Below are 20,867 nucleotides of genomic sequence, written 5' to 3'. Positions count from 1 at the left end.
AACTGCCCAAAGTCAGAGATGCCCTGGGTGCAAGTGCATGTGCCCCTTCTGGCAGATCTGCTTTCTTGGCATAGTCCATGGTGGGCATTGCTCTTGGTATCTAGATCATCATAGAGGAATCGGGTAGCTCTTGTGTCTACTCATCTTTCCCAACTTTCTTTTTATAACCACAGCATTTCCTTTCCTTGGGAGCATTCCAGTCTTATTTACTTGGTTCTGGTACACGTATCCACTACTGTACACCTAACCTCCACTTTCTAGGCACAATGGAACAAATGGCTCAGGCCAAGCCAGTCATAACACCACAACCACCTGGACAGTTTTTCACAGGGTTATGCACAACCCACCAAACCAGGCCAGTCAGCATTCTTCCCCAGAACTTTACCATTGGAGAGGAAATGTTTTCCTCCACTCAGTAAACTATAGGGATATGGATCTGGATTGTCAGTGGCCATCCTCTCTACTGCATGGAGACACCCTACACAGAGTTGAAATTAAAGGAGCCAACATGTAAAGAGAAGCAGGGACCAACAGAAATAAGAACTGGATGGAGACAAATACTGTTGTAGCACTGAGAGGTCCCTGGTCTGGTCTGAGTGACTGGTCTCTGTGGCTTCTCTTCCAAGTTCATGGCCTGTATTATGTATGGCCTTTCAGTATGCTTCCTAAGGAAAGGAGTCCAGTCACTTCCCTTTTTGCTTAAGTTAATGTTTGTTGGGTTGTGGTCATATGTAACCAAAGGAAATTTAACTAATAACTATCCCTTAGCATTAGGGTGTAATGATACAGGGAACATGCGTTGGTTGCGGGCTGAGATCTGAAATATCAGCTCTTACAGTTGCACAAAATTTTCCTCATTCTTGATCAGGGACATAAAATAGGGATATTCCACCCTGATTCTCTACCAAATCCTTCTCAAAGTCAGACAAAATTATTAAAAGTAAAAGTAAAAACAAAGTAAGTAAAAGTAAAAAAAAAAGTAAAAAGTAAAAACAAATGTTTTAATTCTAATAGCAGAAGAGCTTAAATCATTTAAAATATGAAGAATTCTGCTCTTCATCCGTATCATCTCAGCTGTGATTGAGAGTGTGTTCCGCCTTAGCAAGGTCTGCCTGTCAGGTCCACATGTGACTCCTCTTAAGTGGAGACTTAGGAACCACAAAGAAGGGTTTTCTCCATCTCTTCCTGCTTGCCAACAGATGACAATGGGCGATAGCAGCAGCAGACACACTGATTTGGGGAGCAAAGTACACAGATAGCCAGCAGTCACTGAGGTGTGGAAGTTCTGAAATCCCACGGAGTGATCACTGTGAGTAGCAGAAGCCTTCCTTAATTCATGGCATTGTGACTGTTCTCTGAAGGAAACTTTTGTCTCTAAGACTTCACAGAATGCGTCCATTTCCCTTTATTCTTCCGTGGATCTGAAGTGGGTATTGAGGGCATATTTCCTTCTTGGGGCTCCAGGAACCTCCTTAGAGGTTCAAGACCTATTTTAACTCAAATGCTTTTTGGTCAAAGTTCTTGTTTCTTTGGCAATTCATTCTCTTGAAGGGGGCTTTATTGGGATAATTAGTACTAGCCGCCACAACAGACATTCTGAAATCTCCATGCTTTTACACCCAAGGGTTAATCTTGAGATGGAGGAAAGGGAGTGAGGCTCCTGCACCCTTCCTGCAACGTCTCCTCCAGCTGGCCATGTATCTCCAACAGAGTCATTGATTCTCTCAAGGCAACAGGCGTGACCCTTTCTCTGGGTTCCTGTACTTTTCCCTCCCTTCTTAATAGCTTGGGTGTCAGGCTATTACTAACTCTTGAATGTACAATTACAATAATCCACATCTCTGCAAATGTCTCTTTGTAAATAAACTCTCACGAAATTATTCTATTTTGACTACACCATCTGTTTCCTCTTGAGACATTAAGCAATTCAGTGGGTGTCTCTGTTTGAATCTATTCTCCATGATACTACTTTCTCTTTTATTGTTGCTGTTGCTGTTGGCAGTTTATCTGTGGATGATGTCTGCTATTCATGCCATTTCTGTGTATTTCTATTTAGTATTGTGTGTCTCTGTACTGCCTTTATATTCTCTGCCTTATAAGGGCTGTGATTCTCAGATCCGAAGTGTGTTTCTTTTTTATTCCTTTACTTTGGAATAATTAAAATCCTGTAAAGAAGTAGGAAGAATAGTTGAGCGAACTTTTTCATTTTGAGCCATTTGACTAAGTGGTAGATAAGATGTCCTATAACCTCTGAACACTTTAGTATAAACTCCAAATACTTCAGTGTGCATTTTTTACAAATACATTCAATTTTCTATATAACAATACTAATACCACTGAAGTAAGAAAATTAATATTTATACATGCTGCCATCTAAATCATGGATGCCATTCAAGTTTTGCCGGTTGTCCCAATAATGTTCCTTATAATCATAAGAATTTAATACACGATCATGTGTTGCACTTAGCTATCATTTTATTGTCCTTTAATCAGGAACTTTTCCTTGGTTTCTTTACTTTTATGACTTTGACAGTTTCATCTAGTTTATAAAATGTCTCCAAATTTGGGCTTATCTAGTATTTTCTTATGATTAGATTCAAGTTGTGCTTCTTCTCGTGCTGGAATACCATAATAGTGATTTTGTGTTCTTATTGCATCCAATTAGGTGGTACATATTTTCAATTTGTCACCTTACTGATGATGTTAATTTTAGTAATTTGCTTAAGTGGTAACAGCCAGATTTCTCCACTGAAAAGCCTTTCTTTTTTTTCTTTGCAGTTAATTAGCATTTTTTGTTGAGATTGTGTAAATATTCCATTTCTTGTCAAACTTGCACTCATTAATTTTAGCATCTCTTGATGTTCCTTGGCTGAACTACTAGGAAGATATTTATTTAGAAAAAAAAAATTTATTTTCTAATTTCACCCTTCCTCCTGTGTTTACTAGTTGGCACTCTAGTGTAAAGAGTTTATTTCTCCAATTCATTTTTTCCACTTATTTATATCATATGAATTTATGCATTCCTGTTCTATTCAATGGGTTATAATATTTTACTGACATTATTCACTCTGATGCTCAGACTGTCCCAAATTTGCTAACCCTTTCAAGATGACTTCCATAACTGTTTAACCATTTCTTTGCTATACTGAATAAAATATTTAGGCTCATCTTTGATTTTCCCTGCTCTAGCACTGAAGTCAGCTGTTTCCCCAAGGAACCCTGGTTTCTTTTAGCAGAGAATTGTGTTTCGGAACCAAAATCTAAGCATTTGGAATGCTTTTTTTTTTTTTAATTTTTTAAAATTTTTATTAGCATATAATGTATTATTAGCCCCAGGGGTACAGGTCTGTGAATTGTCAGGCTTACACACTTCACTGGTTTTTGAAGTATCATTGTATTCAGACCCCATCAATGGATAAAGCTGGGGAATATGTTTAAGTATGTAATCTCTATAGATAAATATATTCACAAGGATATTGGTTATCTACTGCTATATGACAAACTTGGTAGTAAAGCAATGGACATTTAATACTTCACAGTTTAGTCCAGAATTCAGAAGCAGATTAGCTGGGGGTTCTGGCTAATGCCTCTCATGAGGTTACTATCAACACGCTAGCCAGGACTGCAGTTTTCTTAAGGCATGACTGGAACCGGAGCATCCACTTTCAAGGTGGCTCACTCACAGCTCTAGCAAGCCAGGACCGGTTGTTGGCAGAAGGCCTCATTTTCTCATGTCATTGCTTTCTCCACAGGGCTGCCGAGTGTCATCATAACATGGTAGCTGGCCTTTCCCAGAACAAGGAAGCCAGAATGTCTTTCAGGCCTTAGCCACAAAAGCCTCATTCTGTCATTTCCACAGTATCTTCTTGCTTCCACAGGTCAACCTGTTCAGTATGGAAGCCACTGTGCAAAGGTATGAATAACAGGAAGCAAGAAAATTGGGGGTGACTTTAGAGGCTGGTTACTGCAGTATCTATATGTATTATTCCTATATCTCTATTTTACATCTATCCATCTTGTCTATCTGTCTATCATCTATCAGAAACTCTGTGTTTATACCAATAACTTCAAATGCAATCCAACACCACCAGATTCATTCTAGTTTTCATCCTTTCTGGACATGATGAACACTGACTCCCATTATTCCCATATATTCCCGATATATTTATTTATTTGATCACTCCTCCTGCATGTAACCCATCTCTTGGCCCCATGCCTAGCTACTTCCACCCTCTGGGAAAATGCCCCCCTCACCAAGCATCTGGGTTCTTAGCCTGTGCCAGGCCACTGCAGCCTCTCCTCCTACCCACCCCACATGAACTATTCGCTCCCTAAGACCCCACCTAATGGTTTTTGAACTGAATCATTCAGGAAGTTATTCCATACTATTCAGGAAGGAAGCTAAGTAGGTATGAGTCTGTTTTTTGTTGTTGTGAATTGTATTGTGGCAGTGGAAAGAATTTATAATAGATCTGGGCTACAGAAACAAACCTCTGGACTTAGTCTAAACTGAAAAATTCTCTCCACATGGATAAAGAGGTCTGAGAACTGTCACATTTCCTGTGCATCTGGGTATGGTACTCCCTCCCTCCGTGAACAGATGCTTGTTTAAACTGTCAAGGACACTGTTATGTAGGCTACATTTATATTGTTTTATCATCTCCTTTTTTTTGCTTCCCATTTTCCTATTTTTCTTTCTCTTCTGTTTCCCTTCCCTTCTCATTTCCCTCCATTCCCCGCAGCATTCATCCTCTCCCATTTTTTTAAAGTTGTCTTTGCTTCAAGCTTGTCTATGTGCCGATAGATACATTCAAAGACATTGTTTTTCTTAGAGCAGCCTGAAGGTTGTTAATTGGCTGGTGCTAAACAAGCAAACCTCCATTCATGCTTCATTTTAAAAAATGAGTATATTTGGGGCACCTGGGTGGTTCAGTTGGTTAAGCATCTGCTTAGGCTCAGTTATGATCCCAGAGTCTTGGGATCCAGCCCCACTCAGTGAGGATTCTGCTTATCCCTCTCCTTCTGCACCCCACTCCCACTTGCACTCTCTCACATACACTCTCTCTCAAATAATAAAATCTTTTAAAAAATGAGTATATTAGAAAGACTGTTCACACTTTAGCCCTCTGTCTCAAGTAAGAATGTTATTTTGAAATCATGGTAAAAGATTTTTCCAAAAGTCACCATTAGTTCCTTTATTTCTTCTAAAGAGCTTCTTACTGACCTGAGGACTTCAGTTTCTGCCTAAGAAATAGGCAGAGGCAAGGCAGGATTTTTTACCCACAATTAACGATTAGTCTAACAAATTATCCTTCTCTAAATTACATGCTGATGAATCACAGAAAACATCTTTTCTATTCTGATTCTTTCATTTCCCCAGAAAGTCAGGGTGATTAATTAGATGAGACATTTCCTGAAAGTTATGAGACAGAGATTCCAGACACATCAGAGGGACGAAATGACTGAGCAAGTTGCTAAGCCATTATGCCCTTTAAAAAAAGAGGGATAGTGGAGATATATATATATATATATATATATATATATATATATATATATTCTGTAATTAAAGGTTGGATTTGGTTAAATCACCCACAAAATTACATGAAAACTGGGGGATTTCAATAGGAGTTTTTTTTCTCTACTCATAGAAACGTACCAGCATATTTGTTATGCCCTGTCTGTGGAGAGGTATGTGGTAGGGGAGATAGCACACATGACATGTCAGGGCCAGAGGACTGACATCTCTGAGCTCAACAATTCTTACACCTCACTTGAGAACAAGATGTGGAGAAGGTCAGAGGAAGAACTACCTACAGAGTATGCACATGGGAATGCATACTCATTAGGGAGGCTCAGTAGGGCGCCAGGGAAATATGAGCAGATTAGTATTTAGTACACTTCATGGGCTCCAAAGTTATCATTGCACAAAGCTAATCTGTCATGTCAGTTTTGTGCTGTTAAGAATTTACCACAGCTTGTAAAATGGCCTACATTTTTGAAATAAGGTCAATGCCAAATTTTATCTAAAGTAACTCTCTGGAAATATCATTCCAGCAACTTAGGAAAATGATGAAGTAAACTGTAGAAGATAAAAAATTTTTTAAATGTGACGGTTGACACTTTAGAGGAATACAGAAAATTCTTAGATAAGATAGTATGACCACATTAGCCACATTACAGAACAGAGTTTCCAAATACCACTTTTATCTTGTGCTTCTGTTTAACTCTGCTAAGATTTCCTAAAATGAAACTAAAACTGGCTTTTTATTACTATTCCTTTCAATTTCAAAAAAGATAACAAAATAGCAATATTTCTCCTATGAGAATGGTGACAATAAAATTTCTTTGTCTTCATTCTAACTCTAGTTTTTCTAGAAGCATTTAATGTTGTCCTTTAAGTGGAAAAAAGGGGCATTAATGTAAGAAAAATGCGTGAGGACAGAATGAGGTATCATCTCAGGGGAAGGAAGGATTCGAAAGGAATAAAATCCCAGTGGTTCTTTTCCAGGAGTCATCATGGAAAAATTAGAAAACAAAAACTAAGACTGTGGTTTTACTGAGCTCTCCACAATTCAGTCAATCTTTCTCTTTTTCCTTGAGTTTGCCTTTCATTTGTCTTTATGTGATAACTAAAAAGAGCAAGATTCATGTAGTTTCCAAATAAGATTTGCAAATGATTAACAAAAATAAAAAATATATAAAAACAATTTTCTGTTTATGAAAAGCATCTTTCCTTTCAGTGGGGGAGAATTCCATATGAACAAAATCATTAGAACTTTTTAACCTTGGCCTAGAGTCTGTCATTATTTTTTCAAAATATGCAGTTTTCTATTTCCCATTGCAATTGTTTTTGTGCACAAAATACTGGTCACAATAGTATAAATTTATTATCTTGTCCCTCTAGCATTGGTTATTCCTTCTTATAATATCACCTTCCTTTTCTTTAAGATGTAATTCTTTTCCCATTTGTAGTTTATGTGCTATGGGTGAGGCTGACTCTACCTCTCACTCAGCTCTCCTTGAGTGATTTGGCTTGACCAATCGGCACATTGTATCCCTTGATGCCAGTGGTTGGTTCCAGGATTATCATGTGATCCAATTCAAGTCAATGGGACCCAATTCTGGGACTTAGGTGTAGATATCAGTAATAAGAAACTTTTAAGAAAATCCTGGGATTTTTAGCTGTAGGATAGTGAGGGAGGCCTGCGGGTGCTGGAAACTATCACAGAACCAGCCCAAGAAGAAAGGTAACACACAAGAAAGTGTTGAGAGGAGGAAAAGGACGTATTTCAAATCTTTATAGAAGTTTAAAAATGAAGTTAGTTTTTTAGATCCAATTTCTGGTAAAAAAAATTAATAAAGGGCAAGTGCAGACTATATAGAGAGTCAATATTGATAAGCAATAACTAGCCAATTAATCCTGAAGTTTAAACACTTATTTGCTTTAACTTATCAATATTTTAAAAATTATTTAACCAAACATTATGTACTTACCTTGTGCCAGCCATTACTTAAATCACTTTACCAGTAACAACTTACTTAATCCTCCTAACAAACCCATGCTGTAGGAATTATTGACATCTTCATTTAACCACAGAGGAAAATGGGGCACAGAGAGGTTACCTAACCTGTCCAAGGTCACACAGAGAACCAGGAGCAGACCAGAGCTGGGAACTGGACCCTGAGTCTGACTTCTGTTCTATTCTGATGGTTAGTCATACTGACTTTTCAGAATGGTGCCCTATCCTGTCCAAGCTCATAAACAAATACAAAGAATGTGTTACAAGAATGTATTACTGTGCATTTTATGAAGAAAACTGACACAGACGGATAGTGTCACACAGCTTGCAAGTTACAAAAAAAAAGTGAGAGTCTGAGAGGCAATACGGTGTTGTGATTAAAAGTGTGGACTTCTGCATTCAGAAAGCCTGGATTTGAATTCCAGCTACACTAACTCTAGCTGTGTGGGTAAATTACTTTAACTTTGTATGTTTTTGTCTTCCCATTTTAAAAGGGAGCCAATAATAATACTTACCTTTCCAGGTTATTGTGAGGATTAAAAGCTGTAGTGTGTATATAGCATTTAGCATTAACTATAATTATTAATAAATCTCATCTTTTTTGTTATATTTCTCTATGCATAATGTTGTTTTCTCTCTTTCCCATTTATATTCTGCCTCTTAATACATATTACTCCATTCTCATTTAAACTAGTGCTTTAATTATTTTCTTACAAGTCCATTCTTTTAAGTAAGTCCAGTTTTTTAATCATCTCTGATCGTTTTTTAATTGTTTCTTCCAGTTCTAATAGGTTTTTCTTTTGGTGCAATGAGGAAAAGGGTGAGATACAGAAAAGGCAAGTCCCTGACTTTATCTTTGTCCTCTGTCTTAAGAGAACCAACAAGGTACTAGGTTATTTCGTGTTTCTGTAACAGTTGAAAGACAGTGGAGTCATTTTTCAGCCCCTCAAAGAGTTTTCTTTGGAGAGGGACTATCAGGTATTTGTTAGAGAGTTGCCCCTGTTCCCCATGATTCCATACAGGAAGCCAGTGCACACATTAATTTGATTTTCAAAGGTAAAAGTCAAGAACCAATTAGTAGGTGAATTTTAAAATTTTGCTACTCTGTCTGAATGACTATTATGAAGGTATTTAAAAATATATATTGATATGATACTACTAGAAAATCTGTACTAAGCATTATTGATTGTGATTGTTTAGTTCTTAAGCTAGGTGGATCATGGGCAGCCACAATTAGGTGCTTCACAATATTCCCTCAACCTGGCCCAGTGACAGATGCTTTGCATTCGCAGGAAAAGGACAAAAGAGTGTTTTTCTCTATCCCTGAGAAAAAGGCCTGATCTGCCCCAGGAGGAAGCATTATGGCAATTAGAAGCAACCAAATGACTATTGTACTACATCCACCTTTTCCTTTTCTTTTTTTTTCATTTCTCTTTTCCTTTCCTTTTCTTACCTTCCTTTCCCTTCCCTTTCCTTGCCTTGCCTTCCCTTCCCTTCCCTATTCTTTCTTTTTCTCCATCCCTCTTTTTACTCTTATAACTTCCTATATTAATCAGCCATGGAGACAAATTTAAATCTAATCATCATATTTTACCATAATTGCATACAAACTCAATAGCTGAGTTCCCCTGGAATTTATTTATATCAAGAGAATAGCAAAGGCTGATGTAACTAAAATTTTCCAGTCTAACATTTTGTGGACCAGTTCGATTTTGAAGTTAAAGGAGAAAATTGATATAATGGTCTTTTATTCTTAAAAATCAAATTTAATTTCTTACATTTTCTCACATGATAAAGAAATGTTAACAGAAAACATTTTCACATGTCTGTTTCATCTTTATAACAAGACATGTTATGAAACAAACATCACCCTTTCCTCTCAGGAATTCTCTACTTGGCCACTGCTGGTGTGATGTTGTAAGATTAAATGGACAAACATGAACTCATGTTTCCTGTACTAATGCGGACCTTTGAGGAAGATTAAGCAGTTTTTCCAAATGACTGGTTTAAGGTTTAAAGCATTGAGGTAGATAAAATAGAGGCATTGCCCTGCTTCATCTTGGCACCAACTTGTCTTTGAAACCATGAGTCATCTTCCTCTTAGCAAGTAAAAATGCTCTTAAAACAGCTCATAATTCAGTGATTCAGAAAGAATTTTGCAAAACTGATGACAGTGATGTCCATTCTTTTGCAAAGGCAACAAATTTCTCTGATTTTCTCAGGTCTAGGGGATTTTTCTAAATCTTTACCTTACTTTTTGTAGGCAGTGAGCTGGCATAGGTTGTTTTTCATTGGGATGTTGTCTTAGAGGTGAGTTCCTAGTGGTCAGTGCCAAAATTTACAGATTCCTTGATGAACTGAGCCATTGGTAAATTAAAGAAACTCCCTTAAAGGTGACTTGCTTTTGCTCTTTAGATTGTTTGACTCTATGGGAAATAAGATGAAGCAAGAGCTTAAGATTAAAATTTTGAATAAGAAGTAATACTGTGATGACTGACATATGGTTTAAACCAGAAAGAATCAAGTGCACATGGAACATTCTCCAGAATCGATCACATACTGAGTCAGAAATCAGCTCTCAATAAGTACAAAAACATCGAGATTATACCATGCATGTTTTCAGACCATAACACTATGAATTTTGAAGTCAACCACAAGAAAAAAATTGGAAAGCCTCATTGAGGTTAAAGAACATCTTACTAAATAGTGATTGGGTTAATCAGGAAACTAAAGAAGAAATAAAAAACAATACCTGGAAGAAAATGAAAACGAAAACAAAAAAGTCTAAAACTTTTGGGATGCAGTAAAGGCAGCCCTAAGAGGAAAGCATATGGCAATACAGGCCTACCTCATGAAGTAAGAAAATTCTCAAATATACAACCCAACCTTACATCTAAAGGAGCTATAAAAGGAATAACAAAGACTAAAGCCAACAGAAAAAGGAAAGTAATAAAGACTAGAACAGATATAAATAATATGGAAACAAAAAAACCCCAATAGAACAGATTAGCAAAACTAAGAACAAGTTCTTCAAAAGAATTAATAAAATCGATAAACTGCTAGGCAGGCTTATCAAAAAGAAAAGAGAAAGGACCCAAAAAGAGAAAAATCATGAATGATAAAGGAGAAATCACAACAAACACCACAGAAATATAAACAATTATAAAAGAATAAATGAAACAAGATGGGATTGGGAGGGAGACAAACCATAAATGACTCTTAATCTCACAAAACAAACTGGGGGTTGCTGGAGGGAGGTGGGATTGGGAGAGGGGGAGCGGGCTATGGACACTGGGGAGGGGAGGCGAACCATAAGAGACTATGGACTCTGAAAAACAACCTGAGGGTTTTGAAGGGTCAGGGGTGGGAGGTTGGGGGAACAGGTGGTGGGTAATGGGGAGGGCACGTTTTGCATGGAGCACTGGGTGTTGTGCAAAAACAATGAATACTGTTACGCTGAAAAAAATAAATAAAATGGAAAATAAAATAAAATAAAATAAAAAAAAATAAAAGAGTACTATGAAAAATTTATGCCAACAAACTGGGTTATCTGGAAGAAATGGGAAAATTCCTAGAAACTTACAAACTACCAAAACTGAAACAGGAAGAAATAGAAAATTTGAAAAGATCTATAACCGACAAAGAAATTGAATCAGTAATCAAAAATCTCCCAACAAAAACAAAAGCCCAGGGGAATTCTAGCAGACATTTAAAAAAGAGTTAATACTTATTCTTCTCAAAGAGTTCCAAAATATAGAAATGAAAGGCAAACTTCCAAAGTCATTCTATAATGCCAGCATTACCTTGATTACAAAACCAAAGACTTCACTAAAAAGCAGAATTACAGACTCATATCCCTGATGAACATGGGTGCAAAAATCTCAATAAAATACAAGCAAATCAAGATGTGATCACCAAGACAGCATGGTATTGGCACAAAAACAGACACATAGACCAATGAAACAGAGTAGAGAGTCCAGATATGGACCTACAACTCTATGGTCAACCAATCTTTGACAAGGTAGGAAAAAATATACAGTGGAAAAAAGACAGTCTCATCAATAAATGGTGCTGGGAAAATTGGACAGCTGTGTATAGAAGAATGAAACTCGACCGTTCCTTACACCATACACAAAGATACACTTGAAATGGATAAAAGACCTCTACATGAGGCAGGAATCTATCAAAATCCTAGAGAAGAACATAGGTAGTAACCTCTTTGACATCGGCCACAGCGACCTCTTTTGAGACATGTCTCCAAAGGCAAGGGAAACAAAAGCGAAAAAGAACTTTTGGGACTTCATCAAGATCAGAGGTTCTGCACAGCAAAAGAAACAGTCAACAAAACAAAGAGCCAACCCATGGATGGGAGAATATATTCACAAATGACACTACAGACAAAGGGCTGATATCCAAAATCTATAAAGAACTCCTCAAAAAATGGGCAGAAGACATGAACAGACATTCTCCAAAGAAGACATACAAATGACTAACTAACACATGACAAAATGTTTATCATCATTAGCCATCAGGGAGATTCAAATCAAAACCACACTGAGATATTACTTTACATCAGTCAGAATGGCCAAAATCAACAAGACAGCAAACAACAAGTGTTGGAGAAGATGTGGAGAAAGGGGAAGCCTCTTACAATGTTGGTGGGAATGTAAGTTCATGCAGCCACTTTGGAAACCAGTGTGGAGATTCCTTAAGAAATTAAAAATAGAACTACCCTATAACCCTGAAATTGCACTACAGATGTAGTGAAAAGCAAGACCATCTGTTCCCCAATGATCACAGCAGCAGTGGCTACAGCGCCACACTATGGAAAGAGCCAAGATGCCCTTCAACAGACGAATGGATAAAGAATATATGGTCCATATATACCATGGAGTATTATGCCTCCATCAGAAAGGATGAATACCCAACTTTTGTATCAACATGAATGGGACTGGAGGAGATTATGCTCAGTGAAATAAGTCAGCCAGAGAGAGTCAATTATAATATGGTTTCACTTACTTGTAGAGCATAAAGAATAACATGGAGGACATTGGGAGAAGGACAGGAGAAGTGAGTTGGGGGAAATGGGAGGGGAGACAAACCATGAGCGACTGTGGACTCTGAGAAACAAACTGAGGGTTTTAGAGTAAAGGGTGTGGGAGTTGGGTGAACCTGGTGGTGGGTTTTAAGGAGGGCACATATTGCATGGAGCACTGAGTGTGGTGCATAAACAAGAATCTTGGAACACTGAAAAAAATATTAAAAATAAATTTAAATTAAAAAAGAAAAAAATACAAGCAAATCAAATTTAACAGTACGTTAAAATAGTTATTCACCATGATCAACTGGGATTTATTCCAGGACTGCTGGGATGGTTTGATATTTGCAAATCAATCAATGTGATATACCACATTAATAAAAGAAAGGATAAGAACCATATAATCCTGTCAATAGATGCACAAAAAGCATTTGACTAAATATAGCATCTATTTTTTATAAAAACTCTCAACAAAATAGGGATACATGGACCATATCTCAACATCATAAAGGCCATATACAGAAAACCCACAGTTAATATCACCCTCAGTGGGGAAAAATTGAGAGGTTTCCCTCTATGGTCAGGAGCACGACAAGAATGTCTACTCTCACCATTACTATTTAACATAGTACTAGAAGTCTTAGCTTCAGCAATCAGACAACAAAAAGAAATAAAAGACATCCAAAATTAGCAAGGAAGAAGGTAAACTTTTACTATTTGCAAACAACATGATGCCCTAGGTACAAAACCCAAAAGACTGTACTAAAAAAAATAGTTTGAACTAATGCACGAGTTCAGTAAAGTTGCAAGATATAAAATCAATGTACAGAAATCTATTGCATTTTTATACACCAATAATGAAGCAAAAGAAAAAGAAATCAAGTAATTCATCCCATTTGCAATTGCAACAAAAATAGTAGGATACTTAGGAATAAACCTAACTCAAGAGGTAAAAGATTTGACTTCTGAAAACTATAGAACACCTATGAAAGAAATTGAAGAGGGCACAAAATAAATGGAAAAGCATTCATGCTCATGGATTGGAAGAACAAACATTGTTAAAGTGTCTATATAACCTAAAGCAATCTATACATTTAATGAAAACCCTATCAAAATATCAACTGCATTTTTCACAGAGCTAGAATAAATAGTCCTAAAATTTCTATAGAACTATTAAAGGCCCCAAATAGCTGAAGCAATCTTCAAAAAGAAAATACTGATGGCATCAGAATTCCAGATTGCAAGCTATAATACAAAGCTGCAGTCATAAAGACAGTAGGGTATTGGCACAAAAACAGACACATATATCAATGGAATAGAATGAGAACCCAGAAATGGACCCCAAACTACATGGTCAACTAATCTTCAACAAAGCAGGAAAAACTACCCAATGGAAAAAAGACAGTCTCTTCAAAAAATGGTTCTGGGAAATCTGGACAGCAATGTGCAGAAGAATGAAACTAAACCATTTGCTTACATTGGACAAAAAAATAAATTCAAAATGCATGAAATAGCTAAATGCGAGACAGGAATCCATCAAAATCCTAGAGGAGAACACAAGCAGCAACTTCTTCGACACTGACTGCAGCAACTTCTTCCTAGACACATGGCAAGGCAAGGGAAACAAAAGCACAAATGAACTATTTAGGGACTTCATCAAAATAAAAATCTGTGCACAGGGAAGAAAACAATCAATGAAAATACAAAGGAGCCTACAGAATGGAAGAAGATATTTACAATTGATGTAGCTGGTAAATGGTTAGTATCCAAAATCTATAAAGAACTTATGAAACTCAACACCCTCAAAAAACAAATAATCAGTTAAGAAATGGGCAGAAGACATGAATGGACAGTTTCTCAAAGAAAACATCCAGATGGCTAAGAGACACATGAAAAGATACTCAACATCATTCATCATCAGGGAAATACAAATCAAAAACCACAATAAGATACCACCCCACTCCCGTCAGAATGGCTAAAATTAACAATAAAAGAAAACAGGTATTGGTGAAGATGTGGATAAAGGGGAACCTTCTTGCATTGTTGGTGGGAGTGAAAACTGGTGCAGGCACTCTGGAGAACAGTATGGAGGTTCCTCAAAAAGCTAAAAATAGAACTGCCCTAGGGATCCTCAAAAAGTTAAAGATAGAACACTCCTACTAGGTGTTTACCTAAAGGATACAAAAATACAGATTTGATGGGATACACGCATCCCAATGTTTATAGCAACATTATCAACTATAGCCTAACTATGGAAAGAGCCCAAATGTCCTACGACTGATGAATGAATAAAAAGAGGCAACATCTATGTCATCTATATCTATGTCTCTGTCTATCATCTTCGAATATTACTCAGCCATCAAAAAACAAAGAAATTTTGCCATTTGCAACAACATGGATGGAGCTAGAGTGTATTATGTAAGTGAAATAAGTCAGTCAGAGAAAGACAAATACCATAAACTCTCACTCATATACGGAATTTAAGAAACAAAACAGATGAACATAAGAGGGGAAAAGAAAAAAGGAGAGAGGGAAATAAACCATAAGAGACTCTTAAAGATAGAGAATAAACTGTGGGTTGATAGAGATAGAGAACAAACTGGGAGGGAGGTGAGTGGGGGGCATGGGCTAGATGGGTGATAGGGCACTTGTGATGAGCACTGGGTGTTGTATGTAAGTGATGAATCCCTGAATTCTACTCCAGAAACCCATATTGCACTATGTGTTAACAACCAAAATTAAACAAACAGACAAACGAACAAAAACCCCAGAAAGAAATGTAGAGGTTAGAGGCAGTTGTTCAACTTACTCAAACAAAAACCACACACATACACACACACACCCTACTTAATGAAAATTAGGAGTTTTGAGGCTAATTAATCGTACTGTTTGGAGAATAAAATTTATTTTGCCTATCTCTTTTTTGCATTTAACAGATTACTCTGACATAATTTGGATAGTCACAGGTTTTACAGGTAAGTGGAAGGGGTCTGGGTAAGACGGAATCATTTCATTTTTATAAAAAAAGGTGATTATGCTTATCAATTTAATGACTAACATAATAGTATTAACCATACACTCACCAAAGTGATAACCTAGGCTAAGACAACCATCAGGAGATCCTTTCCAACTGGATGCAGTGTCCTGGCAAGTCAGAATATCAGAGTGATGGTGAAGCCAGGGACAGATAACATTTGGTGATCCAGGAAGCTGGGCAAATTGTACCATTGTCAAAAAGTTGCCAGTAGAATGCTCAAGGGCAGGAATTAAGGTCTGTGAGTTAATTTCCAGGAGTAAGATGAACAGTCCTGAGTCCTACAAGAGCTAGACATGAGGAAGGTGACCAAAAGGGCTTAGAACAGGGATTGAGTCCCCAAACTTGCAATGACTGGGTTTCATCAAGAAGCTGAGTTCAGTTAGTCAATGAGACAGCCAATATAAAATAAAACTTGCATGCCATCAGTATACTAGGTTCTGAGGGTACAAAGGGAAAGAAGACGTAGTTACTCTAACCTTACATAGTTAGAGACTGGAATACAAATATATGACCTAATTAGGAGCAAGTGTCATAGGACAATGAATGCTAGATAGAAAGGTGGCATTATTTATGTCTTTTCTGCAAAATGTCAGGATTAGTCTCTTAGTTTGGAAGTAAGGGGTAGATTCTGCAGGTGGGGATCAAGTAATTCTGTATCTAAGGGAAAGAAGGCTGCAGAGCTCAGGAAGTGTCTGGGCCTGCCTCTACTGAAACCCTGTACGTGGGAGCACATAGGTGGCATCTTCAAAGTTTCCACAGGTATTTCCTTATCCTAGATCCTGTCATAGCTTGAAAAGAGCAGATGAAAAGCTGTGAACAGAGTTGGAGTTCACCTTCACTCTCAGCAAATGGGGAGCTTTGCACATTTTAGTTAATCTGAATGTTTGTGAGTTTCATGAACGCAATGTGTGAAAAGTAAAATAATTCACTTGAGGTGGAAGGGAAGACAGACATGGTAAACCATGTTTTCCTCAGCTCATTTCTCTTGAAAGGGTAATCATGATACCTTGTTTTATCACCTAAAAGATTCATTAATAATTCCCAAATGTGATTTCTTCATATACCTTTTCATGGTACTTTGTTGACACCCATTGCTTATACTAACCCTAAGGATGCAACCCAAACAAATTTGTCATTTCATATGCTATAGGACATAAGGTTATAAATACAAGCAAATCTCTTTTGCAGTCCACCAAATATTGAGCTCAGTCCATTGGCAAGAAGTTCAGCAGGTCAGACTGGTGGGAATTAACCCTGGCCTGCAAATCAGAAAACTGAGTTATCAACTCTGCCTTCCTGTTTCTTGCAGAGTGACCTTGGCAAGGTCCCTTAATGCTTATCTTCTTTTATTTCCTCAACTCTAAATCTTGTAGGTCATGCATATGTTGCCAGCTTTAAATGAAATGATTGCATAAATACAAGTACTTCTGCTTGGAACCTTTTCCAATAGCCTTTTCCAATCTCATTCCCCATCCTGTCTCTGCCCTCACTTTCAGCAAAATGCAGTAACATTGGGCCTAGAATTTATGTTTCTTTAACCCTTCTGTTTTAATTCAGAAAAACTTATTATCTCCTACTATCTAGACAACAATGAACAGGCTACAAAGCAACTCTTCTTGTTTCCTTGATGAGTGTGGTTCAAGTTGGTTAAGCTGGTTGCCTATTTCTGGCACGTTTGGCTTTCACTAAAATTCAAAAGTATGGGATACATTTCTCTTTTCTGGTAATTTGGATTGATCAGAGAGAGCTGGTTCTAGTAGAATACCTTACTTTATAGTAACTTATTTGGGGTGCTTCAATGCTGAAATTAGTACTTCTGTCAGAAATAGATAAAAAATGTTAAAAAGTCTAGAATGATTTCAGTTTACTACAAATAACTGATGGACTAATGAGCTATTCTCCATCAAATTTCCTCAGGGGTATACCGCTTTGATCAGATATACTGATTATTCTATTTTCCTGTGTGATTTTGGAATAGTGATGATTCTTTTCAGAATATGCTCTCATTATTCTATTTAATTTTTAATAAATTTGTGTTACTAACGACAAAGGCAAATAATATTTTTGAGAACCACAATGATTTTCCAGGAATTTTAAATGTTATCAATCTTATCAGCTCCCCTTTGTCAAAGCTCAGAAATGTTTATAAATAAACCAGATCACACCATTACTATTTTCCCTGTCAGGATTCAAGGCCAAATCTGCCTGAGTCTAACATGCAACCCCTTCATAAAATGCCTTGAGGCAAACCTCAAATTCTAACTTCAGGATTTTACTTGCCAGAGCGAGTCCAATTTTGCTTGTTTTCCACTTTCATGTTTTACATGAAGAGATATGTTTGTCTCCTTGATTTGGCACATGCTTGGTGCTCTATAAATATAGAGTAAGTGAAGAAGTGGGTTACAGTTGCACTAGGAAAGAGCTTTCTGTGTACATTTCAGAAATAGTCTGGAGAGCTTTTTTGGAGCCTGTGTGCACCTGTGGCAGCTCCAGCTCTCACAGGGATGCCTCTGGGGGAGAGGGACATGGTTTCCTATAGGAAGAGGGTTGGGTAGTAAAGCCACGGAGGTTTGCCGGTACATTTGCTGACAAAACCGTTGGTCACTGAGAAAGCTATTTTGTGGTCCATTAATAAGGTGTTTCCCAGTGTCACTGCTTCCTAGAGCCATCTCTTCCACTGGAGTTGATGGTTTCCTGGTCTACACCACAGGGCAATTATTCCCTGGATATTAACCCTGATCTCTGGATCACTTGACTCCAGCAAGGAGCAGAAAAATAAGTGATACCTGAAATCAATTTCACAAGGCATGCAACATCACTAATCTTTTTTTTTAATAAAGAATTTATTTATTTATTTGACAGAGGGAAAGATCACAAGTAGGCAGAGAGGCAGGCAGAGAGAGAGGGGGAAGCAGGCTCCCCACTGAGCAGAGAGCCCAATGCGGGGCTCGATCCCAGGACCCTGAGATCATGACCTGAGCTGAAGGCAGAGGCTTAAACCACTGAGCCACCCAGGCACCCCCAACATCACTAATCTTTTGATGCTGAAATGAAATGGTGGTGTGTAAAATTATCTGAGCATTCCCAGGGATAATGTTGCTACTATCTGCAGAATTACAGATGGAAGCTAAAGTATTCTCTCTGCACGAGAATCATATTTTTCTTTTTATAGTTTGTTATTTTATGATTAGAAGATAATTTATGAGTATCTGAGAATATTTTTTTTTTTTTTTTTTTTTAAAGATTTATTTATTTGACAGATAGAGATTACAAGTAGGCAGAGAGGCAGGCAGAGAGAGAGGAGGAAGCAGGCTCCCAGCTAAGCAGAGAGCCCGATGCGGGGCTCGATCCCAGCACCCCGGGATCATGACCTGAGCTGAAGGCAGAGGCTTTAACCCGCTGAGCCACCCAGGCGCCCCGAGTATCTGAGAATATTATAATGTAGAGAATAGTTGAGAAAAGAGAAAAACATCATTTACAATTCCACCCCAATAAATAACACAATTATTGTTAGCATTTTGGTGGAGTCCCTTCTTAGTTCTGGCATTTTTTAGTCTTAGAAGCCGAGATCATAATAAATATATAATTTGTACCTCCTTTTTGTCTTTTTATTAATGTTCAATGAACATTGTAATACCTATTAAAAATGGAAAAATATTCTAAAGGATTTTTAACTTGAAGTTATGATTATTCTCAGTTATTATAAAGCCTCATATATATACATGTATATATGTGTATATATATATATATGAAATAAATATATAATTTTTCTCTTCCTGCTAATCAACTATAATTGTCCAAAGTCACATACCTTGGTATTCATAGAACTAGAATTAGAAAGAATTTTTTCTTATTCTACTAAAAGCATAATCCAAGTTTTCTTTTTTCATCTTCTTAGAAGGCAGATAATATTAAAAGTAGAACTGAAATTTTGATTAAAACTAAACTTTTTACTCTTAAAGAAGAGTTCCACATCCAGTATATTTAGTCATTTTTTTTTTTTTTCCATGCTTCCCACAAGGTCATTATGTTGTAAAGGAGTGAAAAGAATGCAGGGAAAGAATAATGCCAGTAACACACTCTAGTGGGATTTATTTTGCTGGTTAAAGAATATATCACCTTTGTGCCGGTACCATATGGACTATAAGCTGATTTTTAGAGACAAATGATATAATATTATGGCAACTACCATAGTTTGTGGGACTGGGTTATGTTGTGGGTTTTTTTTTATTTAAAGATTTTATTTACTTATTTGACAGAGAGGGATCACAAGTAGGCAGAGAGGCAGGCAGAGAGAGAGAAGGAAGCAGGCTCCCCCCCCCCCCGAGCAGAGAGCCCGATACGGGGCCCAATCCCAGGACCCCAGGATCATGACCCAAGCCGAAGGCAGAGGCCTTAACCCACTGAGCCACCCAGGTGCCCCTGTTGTGGTTTTAATTATAACAATTTGATCTATAGTTTCAGTATGAACATTGAGATTCTCCTCCTCCACTGCCCCCACAAATGTTCCTTGTCATTTTTTATAGACAAAGAAATAAGAATGTAGAAGTAGAGTCATTTGTCTGAGGTCACAGAGGGAGATGATTACACAGCTGGAATATAAGCCCTGTACTTGACTGAAACCTTGGCTTTGTCCACTGACCCAGCTAGAGGCATAAAGCTTTTCTCTTCTCCAGCAGTGACTTTGAGTGCCAGCTTTCAGAGATTTATTTGACCCTGAATCCAAGCTTTGTGATCAGTATTTAGCAGGAGAAGAAAGGGAGGAATTACTTATCCTTTGACATACATTAGCATGCAAATAAATCCTTTCTCTGCATTGCGGAATGGTCTGAAATTGTCACATATATATCTTTCATCAATGGCCCTGAATACAAATGCTACTTTGAAGAATCCATGTTTAGAGCCCTTCTCCAAACAGTTACAGTACTTCTTTTTCTTAGGATTAGAACTTCTGTCTCCTGTCGTTTTTTTCTTACAAAAGGAGAATTATGAATTAGTTTATTCATTATTTACACCTCTCCAGTTGCCCCCAAATATTTTAATATGGCCTGCATTGATATACATGTATATAATAAAGCATTATAGAATATCTGCCTCTATTTAATAGACTTGGAGCAGTTACTGTCTGCTGGTAAGGTTTCTACTAAAGATTCAAGAAAAAATTGTCCTTGTCCTTACAGTCTCTGTTTGACTGTGTCAGCCAAGACTGAATGTGGGTAAAAAAGGGGAAAAACTTTGGGATGGGATAATTTTTACAGCTCGGAAATGACCT

Source organism: Meles meles, chromosome 4, assembly GCF_922984935.1.
Source record: "Meles meles chromosome 4, mMelMel3.1 paternal haplotype, whole genome shotgun sequence".
Lineage (NCBI taxonomy): Eukaryota > Metazoa > Chordata > Mammalia > Carnivora > Mustelidae > Meles > Meles meles.
Note: the sequence above shows the minus strand (reverse complement) of the source record.